Source organism: Anas acuta, chromosome 1 (assembly GCF_963932015.1).
Source record: "Anas acuta chromosome 1, bAnaAcu1.1, whole genome shotgun sequence".
In the NCBI taxonomy this organism is placed as follows: Eukaryota; Metazoa; Chordata; class Aves; order Anseriformes; family Anatidae; genus Anas; species Anas acuta.
In genome coordinates this window covers 166,952,264-166,963,146 of record NC_088979.1, presented here as the reverse complement: position 1 = coordinate 166,963,146, position 10,883 = coordinate 166,952,264, and the positions used below count along the sequence as shown (strand labels likewise).

The following is a 10,883-nucleotide window of genomic DNA, read 5'->3' as shown; positions in this document are numbered from 1 at the left end:
ACAAAATCTCACCATGCAGAGCATCGCTTAGTGCAGCTTCTGCCTGCAGTGTTTCCAGACTGCAGACTCTTTAGGCGAAGATAACATTGAGGTGTTGGGTCTCCTGTGATGAGGAAAAAGTGTGAATCCACCACTGCTGGAATGTGGTGTCAGCTGCATGCAGTGCTACAAACTTTCCAACCCGATTAAGGCAAAATACTTATGAACGAAGGCAGTAGGATAACACGATGACATTTAATTTCTCAGCTAGCTGGTTATGTAAATGGCCTTCAAGAGAGATTAGAAGAAATGAATATGCATGCATTGCTATCAGGCTGCTGTCGATCAGAAAAATATAAGGTTATAAGGTTGCACATACCAGCTTCTGCTCCTTTTGTTTCATACCACTCACAGTAAGACTGAGCTAGCTTCTGGATTGCAGCTTAATGCAACCCGGCCTTCAGGTTGTGTACAAACAGCCTTTAAGAAGATTGTGAAGATTGCAGCACTGTTTTGGTGTTAAATCCTCCTTTTGGAAGAAGTGGAAAGGAGGAACAGGGACAACGATGTGGCCCCAGTTTCTGCCAGTCAGGCTTTGCCTGTTAACCCTATCTCCTCTCATCCTGTTCCTTCAGTACCAATGCTGGGAGACCTTCCACCTTTAGAGCTCAGCTGTGGGTCAGCACAAGCCAGCTACTGAAACCACCAGGAGATTTGTCACCACCTTCAAAGGAAACTAAATAAGCAAAAAACTACCCTTTTTGAATTTTGTCTAATCTCATTTCGCCTGTTTAATGCATGTATGAGGCGAGTTGTTCAGTTCCATTTGTTTCCAATGATATTTCCAGATGGGAATTTTCCCTTCCCTAGCTTGCAGATCTTCCACCTGTTTATTCCTGCTCCCAACCTGCTTAAGTAGTTACTCCTTTCTGATAACATTACTTTAGTATTCACATGTTTAAATGTTTCCTCCCTCTTCCTTTCAAAAATGACTTTCCCAAGCTGTTTATATTAAAGTGTATTAACCTGTCTCAGTTGTTCACATACAATTGTTCTTTTAATAAATTCTTTGCATTCAGTTTTGTTTCTATTTTTATTGATATATATATAATATATGTACATCCAAACATTTATTTTTGCATAAAAGCTTAAAAATTGAATCCCTATGCTGGAGCAGAGGCTATGCATTAAAGATTGGTAAGACCTTGATCTTACTTATGAAATTAATTACCATATAGAAATTACTGCTTTGACAGCAGCACGCGTCTTACATTAAGTTCATGTGTAATGTGTCCTGCAGGATTCTTCCCTGCTTCACCCTCATGGGCCATGCCTTTAATGAAGCATTGGTGCTAGCGGAGGCCTCTTTCCTCACGCACACCCACGTGAAGCAGGCCGTAAAAGCAAAGGAAAGCCAGAAGTGCTCAGTCCATTGCAACCATGGGAGGGAGTGCAGAAGGGTTATCTCACCTACCAGCCCATACCTACCTCAGCTGGAACCTCTTTGTCGGCTGGGATCATGCTTTACAAGGGATTATGTGCAGCTAGCACAGGGTGAAGGCTAGTAGGCAATTTTCAGACAAAATGGATTTTGTTTGGAAAATGCTGGCTCACTGAAAATAAAGCTTTTCATAGCGTGTGCCAGCTTCAGTGAAACACTGATTGGGCAAGAGTTCTCTGCTGGAGAATGGAATTTCTGCTCAAAACTGCAGACAGTGGACCACCACCAAATATCCAAAAACATAGGCCCTCAAATGGCACCCAAAACAAGGGAGGTCTGGGGCTCAAATCCTTACCCCAGCACAGATTCCACTCTCCAAGCACAGAAACTCACAAGACCAATAGCTGGAAAATGATGAAATGGAAGCCAAACCTTTCATTTTTGATAGGTTGTCATCATAGGCAACTACACAAGTTTGCACTCAATAGGGCCCAATAATTACTCTCACTTTATAACATATGTGGAATGCAGTTTTTTAGTACTACACTTGCTAGTGCTGCATTAGTAGCTTATATATTAACATTATATATGCATGCCACAGTGCTAGAACAGGCTTCTCTGCCTGGCTCTGGAATTTGTTGTTAAAGACAAGAATGTTTCTAAATAATTGATATAAAACCAACTACATTAGGCTACTCTAATACCATTCAGTTAGTTTACTGTAGAGTCTTTATTGAGATACAAAAAACATTTTGATAGAAACTAAAATCTGAAACCTCTCTCCCCCTCCATTATAATTCAGTAATCTCCCTGACATGTCAAACATAGCAATCTCTGCTAAATGATTTATCCATGGCTCCTGTGCTCTCCCAGACAGTTCATCGAATAGTCTCTACAAGACATTTGCGTATGATTTTGGCACAGCACAACAGGCTCTGGGAAGGCAAAACTCTCCTGGTGAGCCATCCCAGCTGTAGCCCTGTACTCTTGTGGCAGGAATTATACCTCAATGGGATCAGAAGGAAGAAGCTGAGAAATTCTTCACCTAAGCCTCAAAGGGTATCCTGCAAAGGTGTTATACTGCAAGCATGATTTCTACTGTGTCTGTTGTTACATCCACTGAATTTATAATATTGAGTTGTGAATCAATTTTCTTATGCGGCTAACAACCTCGTGCTCTAGAGAGAGATACAGCATCATTTCTGTAAACTGGTGCTTGCCAGTAGGCCTTACCCAACACAATATAAGTTTGACCAACTCTCTTAGTTCAGCAGAACATGTGGCAGAATCCAAACCTTTGTCCAGAGGAGGGCTGTCTAAAGGGCCAAGCCTTGTGTAGATATTTATCTTAGTCTCGGTGGTTTTCATTTATGCAGGACTACAAAAAAGGTAAAATCTATTGCAACCATAGTGTTAATGGAGCTTAGACATGTAATCCTGGTTGTACAGCACTGGTGATCTTCTGTTTATACAGTGCCTTTTGTGCAGATGGATTCCAAAGGAGTACACAAAACCGTGGTTGTGTATACAAGACTTCACCCAGCGCAAGCCTGCAGGTCCCTCAGGAGCGGGGATCTGCAGCTGTCCAAACAGCACAAAGCGGTACCCAGAAGTTCACAGGAGAAGACATTTTGAGGCTGAGGTTGGAGCAGCAGCTCAAACCCAAGCTGCATTAACCCTTGTGAGCGTTTAGCTAGACACATAGCCAAGTGCTAGCTTCACAAAGGATCTTACCTGCTGGCACATTTATCATCTCACTTGACCTGTGTCCTAGCTCTGAAACACAGTCAGGTAGCAACCTCCTTACAGATGACTAAGGAGAGAGGTGTAGGCTCCTCGGAGCAGATTTCACATGGTAAAATGGCTTTCTACTTCAAACGTTTAACCTAGGAAATAAACAGAGAGATGTCTTCAGTCCTGCTAATCTGTGTTATCAAAAACAGATGTTCAGCGCACTGGAAGTTAGAGGGCATGCGTGCTGTGCTGAGGGCAATGCCTACCTTCATTCAGTATCAGTGGCCTTAACCCATCTCCTGTAATTCTGGATTAGGCTAGTCAAGCCCATCTGCATTTCTCTTTGAGTTCTTGGGTGAGTTAGGGATCTAACTCTAGAAGGCATTTTACAGTGAACTAAGCCAGTTCAGCTTTCCATTTTGCATAAGAAAACCCCATACACTTAAAAAAGTACTTCCAGAAGGAGCTATAAGCCTGAGCCAGGAACAGTCCAGTAAAGCCTGCTCTTCTCCTAACCCAAACTCATCTGGCACCCTCAGCCTCAGCAGGACCTTTCCCAGGGAGCTGTCACTGCTGTTTCTCCTTCCAGAGCAGAAATGGTGCCTGATGGTTTGTGTCTCCTAGCAGCCATCCTTTAAAAACACTGGCAATAAATAGGTACTTCCAGGATTTGATTCTCTTGATCAGCTCAGACACTTGAGTTTTGAGAAAAACATACTGGAAAAGGGCACCTAAGAGAGAGCAATATGTCCAAGCTCTCAGAACAGTTATGGAGATGTGTTCAACTCAGTCACTGGACACCAGAGAACGATTCAGTTCACTTTACAAGGCACAACTACCCTTCACAGCAAAGACTATCTCCACTGACACACTAGACACTTAATGAACAGGCTTAAATCCTGGATTCAGCCTCCAGTCTAGACCCAAATCCTACCCTTACCTTAAGGCTGAGATGAATCATGTGCTGTTTCTCACCACTTGTTACGAAGGGAGCATCAACAGCTGAGGAGTGGACACGTTCATGCTTTCTTCACCTGAGTTGTGCTCTCAAAGTAGGATCTAGAGCTCAAAGTAGTGTCTTTTCTAAGCCGCAAATCAGACTGAGCAGGTCTCATGCCACGTCTAGGTGCTCTGTTCCTCCTCCTTCTGTCTGCCACAGAGGAAAAGAAAGCATTGGGCATCAGGAAAAAGGTCCTCGCTCCAGTAGAGGATAATTAGATGGCTGCACTGCATCTCCTGCACTGACAGCTCTCCTTCCCAAAGCTGGTCTAAGGGAGGTGTCCAAGCTGCAGCAGGAGAAGCAGCAGAGCTGTTGGCTCCAGCAGAGCTGCTCTGAGGATCAAGGCAGGGACCCATACAAGCAGCCTCACAAGCTTGACACTCACCCACATACATACACATAAGCTCTTATTTGCAAGGTACAGGGTCTGCCTGCCTTTGCTCTCAAACACCTAGCTGCAAACAGCCAGGTTTGTGTGCAGACAAGATGGAACACGTACAAGGGTTAAGGGGATTTCTAACTAAGCGACCCTGCTCTCGTGCTGTAAGGTCAATCTTTTAACCATACAGTCAGAGCTACTGAACTCACCAGAGCTACCAGAGGAAGGAAGGAAGGGAGATCAGCCCCTGAAGCTCATTCAAATTAAGGTCCCAGTCCTGCCTGCAGGTTCCCTAGTGTTACCAGGGTTTTTGCGTGGGTTCATGTTAGCAAACGGGGACATAGTTACGCACTTCTGATTAAAACTGAACAGAATTTGACAGTGCAAACTTTTCCTTAAGTCAGAACTCTACAGCTGTGTGCCAAATATGCAAGATAAAAGAATATAACAGAACTGAAACAGTATAAAAATACGTTACAGTAAGCATACATTTTTATAGCTACATATTTTTTCCAGTTGATTCCACCCAGTCCATCTCTCTTCAAATAATTGTCATTAATCAAATACAAATATAGGCCCCTTGGGTCTAACTCAGACTTGAAGCTAAGCACATGTGTAAGTGTTTGTTGGTCTGGAGTCTTAGTTGTTGCAGTTTTATTGAGAAACATTCTACAATTTTTTTTTTCCCCTCCATCTCCCCTCCTCCCACCCAACAAATCAAATTACAGAGGGATTGATCTAATCATTTTGAAAAATGTTTTCATATATCAAATATAGTCCTACCCCTACAAAAAACAGAAAGCCAGAACAAATCTGCTTTTTCCATTGTCAACAGCAGATAAAGTCAAGAGTCTCGCTTTAAATCTTACAGATGGACAGCAGCTTCAGAGCCATGCAGTGCAGCAACAGTTATGGAGAAAACAAGTAAGTTCATAAAGCGTTGACTCACACAAGTCAGGAAAGGCAGGAGCAAAGGTTCAGGTAGGTGGCTGCTCCCTCAGGCAATTCCTCCAAAGACACAAGAGGAGCAGCAGCCTTCTGACAAACAACAAGTGCCTGGATTTGGGCTCAGAACAAAAAAAGCCAGCCTTTACTCTGAGCTGTCAAGATAGAGTCAAAACCCCACGCATCCTTTATTGCTGGAAGAAATCTTACTGATTTCAGTGGGATTCTTTATGGTTACAAAGATAAGCATATGGCTCTGCTTTAGCATAATTCAGTATATAAAGATTTATAGTCTTAAAGATGTTTTTGTGTGTATACACATACATATATTTATATCTATGCATATTTGTTGTATGTATACACACATACCATGCATTAGCACATATACATAGAGGAAAATTGCTTTCCAACCCACAGCTAAAAAGGAACAAAGAAAAAGCCCAAAGCTCAAAAAACAACCCTTGGCACCTCAATAAATTCAAAGAACCTGAGAAAGCAGACAGAAACAAGAAAGCAGAATGTGGCCTTCCCCGCCCATCACAAGGAGTCCAGACTATACGCTTACCATGGTCCCAGGCTGTAATAACATCCTCGGCCTTGTCTTTTTGTGGAAGCCTCCTTTCTGCAAGACGCTCCAGTATTTCACATTCCTACTCTCCACAAAAGAGACTTTGGATATACAAAGTCAACCAGCCCTTAATAATTTTTTTTCCATCACTAATATCCTGTGACACATACTTTTGTTTCCAGCTGTCCCATGATTTGTAAGAGGAAGATGTGCTATTTCCTCACATCCCTATGATAAACCTTTCACTGAACTCTACATTTGGAAATTATTTGTTCTGAAGAAGCATACAACATCTAGGAGAAAACAAGACATCTTTATGCTTCAATCTTGCTCTTGAAGAAAGTTTTGCACTGGAAACTTTTCAACATAGAGTAAAACTTCCACCTTTCCTGTAGGAACACAACATTAGATTGAAAGTGGGGAATACAGATTTCCAGAAAAATAGCAAGAGAATTTGAAGATTGACATGATATCTTTTCCACACACCTTGTGCAAACTTCACGCATTGCTGGAACAGAAGATGGATTGCTCAGGTTCTGTGAGATCAAGGTGCAAGACCTTCCATGAGGAAAAATTGTGTAGAGGCTAAGGGTTGAGGTATGCCTCAAATGTTCTCAGATATCTGTTTCACCATGAACCAAACACAAAGACAGAAAGGGACTTCTTAATTCCACTCTTCTTCTTCCCTCTTCTTGTAGTAGGGGGATTTGCTTAATTCTTTACAGCTGACCCAGGCCTTCTACCCTGACAATCTCTGTGCTAAGTTTACGGCATGCAGCTGTGGTCCTTCTGCTCAGGGCAAGAATGTTAACCCTTCCCCTGACAATCCTTGAACTGGTTATTATACACAGTCCATCACACGTATCTGATTTGAGACACCACCAGATGGTTGTTATTTAGGTGAAAGCAGACCCAAATAGAATAATAGTCCAAAACTCTACAAGGTCAGTTACTAAACTACTAATTTGCGATCAGAAGTTGGAAGAAAGAAATATGTTGGCATGGAGAAGGGGCATGGATGAGAACTGTTTGAGTTCTTCAGTCCCTTTGCATTCCTCCTCTTGAAGAACTTTCAAGCTTAAGCAGACAGCTTTTTTCTTCCATCAACTATCTTGTTTGGGGGCTTGGGTCAAGTTTTTTCTTAATGTGCTGTTCTGAAACACAAACCTTCTTAAGGAAAGGTTGAACTTAATTCACAGCAGAGCCAGAAAAAGAGAGCCAACCTTCCGCTGGCACTTCTACATCTGAAAAGGGAAGAAAATTGACACCTGGAAATGCTGACATTTCGGAAAACAAATCTTAGCCATTTTGAGCACAAGTAGGATGCTGGCAAAAAACACGACATTGAAGCAGGAGGAATGTAGGAAAACTTACAAAACAAAACCTGAGAGGACTATTTAGGAACAAATAAATAATGAGTGTGCTTAGCAGTGCCATGGCTAATTAATTTGTATGACCACTTTTCAAGTCAGGGACAGAACCTGGTAGATACTGCTCATCTTTCCCCTCATAACAGCTGCACAGATATTAACACTAGTGTCTGGAGGAGTCAACTGAAACTGTTGGCTTTATACCAGCCTACCTCAAATCAACATGATGGTTTCCTTTAGGGCTTTGCAGATAGTCGATATTTCAGCTGGGAGGCCAAATTATACACCAGTTTGGTTCAGGCTAACTGAATTTAGATTTTCTTTGTACTTGCTTTTCTCACCGAAGTGAGAAACTGGAAAAGTTCTTTTTTACAGGCAAATAAAATGAACAACAAAAAAATGAACATGACTTTGCAGAAGGAACCTCCATCTTTCCACCCAGCACAGCACACGTTGGGACCCCCTGCGGTACAGAGAAAAATTCAGCTTCTGTTCCATCCTCTGCCAGAGGCTCCTTTCCTACAGACACATGGTCAGGCAGTTAGACTACAGGATGTGACAGCACAGGGTGTTATCAGCTTCCACACCACTCTTGGGACCAACCCGTCCCTTAACACAGCCACCTGGACAGCGTGCCCTGACTGAAGGCAGCCCTGGGCAGGCAGGTGGAGGACATCTCCATCCCATGGGACATACAACGCAGACTTGAGTCTCCTGCTTGACTTCTCCCCTCCTCATCCCATCTCTTCCCTATAAGCCCACATCTCACCAGCAAGGGGGAGAAGCCAGTTTTGTGTGATGGAGATATCTGCCTGCCTGGGAAGCACTGGGTGCACCAGCCTGAACTGCATGGATTAAACAACCAATACATTTTTCTAAACAACATTTGCTGCAAACTGGGGCAACTTTTCCAAGTTACTGTTCATGGGACAGTCTTCTCTTCCCTGGGTGCAGAGCATTCACCCCTTCTAGTATCAGGCACCAGGTCAGCCCTCCTGGTCCCCAAGTCCTGCTCTCTCCATGGTCTGTGAGGAAACACCAGCATGATGGGGAAGCACCAGCTAAGCAGCTGGCAGGACTGGGTGAGCACAGCCCAAACACTTCCCATGCTGCATCTTAGTGGAGGAGTCTCTGTTACACTGTGACATGCTCTCCCATGGTGTCCACACTGGGTTCTCCCTTACATCCTGTTGTTCAGATAGGTTCTTCGTTTGAGCTAGTTTACAAGTTGCTTAGCAAAGCAACTGATTTCTGAACAATCACATGCTCTACAGACCAGCAGTGCTCTATAATCATTCAAAGAACAGAAAGATGTATTATGACAACATTTGGAATGCAAATAAAATAAAGCCCAGACATTATAAGGTTTACATATATTTAGCCCAAGCATAAGACAATTGGAATTAATTTAGTTCTTATACTTTAATATACCATATATGTATACAAAAGGAATGCATGTAAATCAAAAACAATTTGCAAGCAAAAAAAAAACCCAACAAACAAAACCAGGAACAAATCTGCAGCACTCAGAACACTCATATGGTGGATGTATTTTTGTCCCATAATGCTAGCCTTGCTGAGTTTTTCTTTTTCTTTTTCTTTTCTTTCTGCACTACTGTACCTAATTTGTTCTTTTTAATAGAAAACTTGAGCAAGTTTGGGCTGTAGGAGCTCTTCCTATACTGGCAAATAGCAGAACCAGCGTCACAATCATCTGGGGACCCTTCAACTTAAACAATACTCATGCAAGTTATTTTCAGAGACAATGTTTTTAGTAAGCAAACCCATATACCAAGGTTCTCAAAGGTGGATATTTTGTGGGTCATAGCACAGAAACAATCTTCCTCATGAACCTGCTTTTCTGTATCAGGTTGTTGCCTTTTCATCTACTTATTTATGGAAAAAGTAACCACAATTCTCCAGGCCTGTCAGTGGAGACTACTTTCCCAACTCAGCTGAAAGGTAGTCATATCTGTGGGTCTGAAACTTCTGCAAGAGTAGAAAACTTTGGTTTGTTTCTTGAAAGATGGGATTATAATGGAAAATAGTGTTAGGTTAAAGAAATAGCACTGGTGGTATAATTTGGCAGTAATATAAAGGCCATCCAAACAAAAGGGTTTGCATTTCTGGAAAAATAATTTTAGTTTTGTGCCAACACTGTCTGGACTGAGCAAAAAAAAAATAAAATGATTTACACCTTTCTAAAGCCTTGAACCCATTGCCAGAAGTATGCAAGAAAAGTCAAAATCCTAAGGAGTAAATTTCTTGGGCTGCCATTTCCAATGAGTAAGTTTGATAAATAAAACTTAATTTTTACATCTGCCATGGATTCCGGGGTATGATTAATAGCTAGAACATTGTGGCCAGTAGCCAATGTATGTATGTGATTACAGCAATCTTAAATATAGTACATTTTGAATAAATATGCCAAATAAGAGTATAAAAAACAGTCCATGCATGCCTGGAAAAAAATCTTGTCACAGTGTCAAATATTAAATCCTTATGAAAGTTAAATACCACAGGCATCGTTAGGCGAACTCACAGAAGCATGGGGTGCCACTGGCATCAGCTCAGCTTTGGGAGCTCAATCACTGAAACACCATTTCTGTTCATTTTGTTTCATCTTATTTGCTACATATGGTAGTGGGGAGAAGAAAACAGGGAAAAAAAAACAAAAAACTGTTCTGCCAAAAGTATCTTTCTAAGCTGGTTGTCTTTTGGAGTATCTTGAAAAAAAATATATATATATTTTATATATATATATTATATATATAGTAATTTAAAAATTAGACTCTGATAACTCAGATTTTGTCTGCACAATTTCTGATCTGCAGATTTTTGATCTGCACAATTTCCCTCTCCTCTTCAAAAGGCAACACGTTCTCACCTGTACTGACAGCAACAGGAGAATAACAGAGAATCACTAAATTCTTTTGCATGACCACCACAGAATTATTTAATGGAAGTCTTGCAAGGAAGAGTTCACTGGGATTTCAGAGGAAACACAGGGTATCTTCCAAATCCCTGTATCTGTGGGACAGCGAAATTTTCTTCTTCCTCTCTCCTTACTTTCAACTTTTCTGCTTCTGCAGTCTTGGTGCTCTCCCTTCATCATCTCCACCACACCTGTGCTCTGCTGAGGAACACAGAGTGGCAAGAGCATCATATGCACCAGGAAAGCAGTATGAGGTAGGAGCAAAAGGGGTGGGAGTTCCTGGAAGTTCAGAGCTTAAACAAGGCTTGTTCAAGACAATCAGTCATATTGGTTGTAATAACAGTCATGTGGTCTTAACAACTTTTTTTAATGAAAACTTACTCTGTGTCTTTTATGCACCAGGTTTCAAGTGCCTGAGCTCTGTGAGACAGTCGCCTTGCTGTATAAAATGGGAGGTAGCCTTGCAATGGCTTTGGGCTGTCTTATATTCTAGGATACCATATCTATCTTTGGGGGAAATCTTAGACACCAG

The 10,883-nt window shown here is 41.8% G+C and overlaps 1 long non-coding RNA gene across 4 annotated transcripts; it reads right to left on the bottom strand.

Moving 5' to 3' along the window:
- Positions 1–1,058: 1,058 nt before the first annotated feature.
- Positions 1,059–7,186, bottom strand: LOC137849509 (uncharacterized). Of its 4 annotated transcripts, none has more exons than XR_011091925.1 (5): positions 6,533–7,186; positions 6,044–6,435; positions 5,483–5,600; positions 4,095–4,300; positions 1,059–3,306 (listed from the first exon to the last, which is right to left on the bottom strand). It is a non-coding gene; the product is annotated as an uncharacterized lncRNA (long non-coding RNA). The 4 variants fall into 4 exon arrangements; XR_011091924.1 differs by having other exon boundaries at positions 4,095–4,297; positions 6,533–7,184; XR_011091922.1 differs by having other exon boundaries at positions 4,095–4,304; positions 6,533–7,183.
- Positions 7,187–10,883: the final 3,697 nt, after the last annotated feature.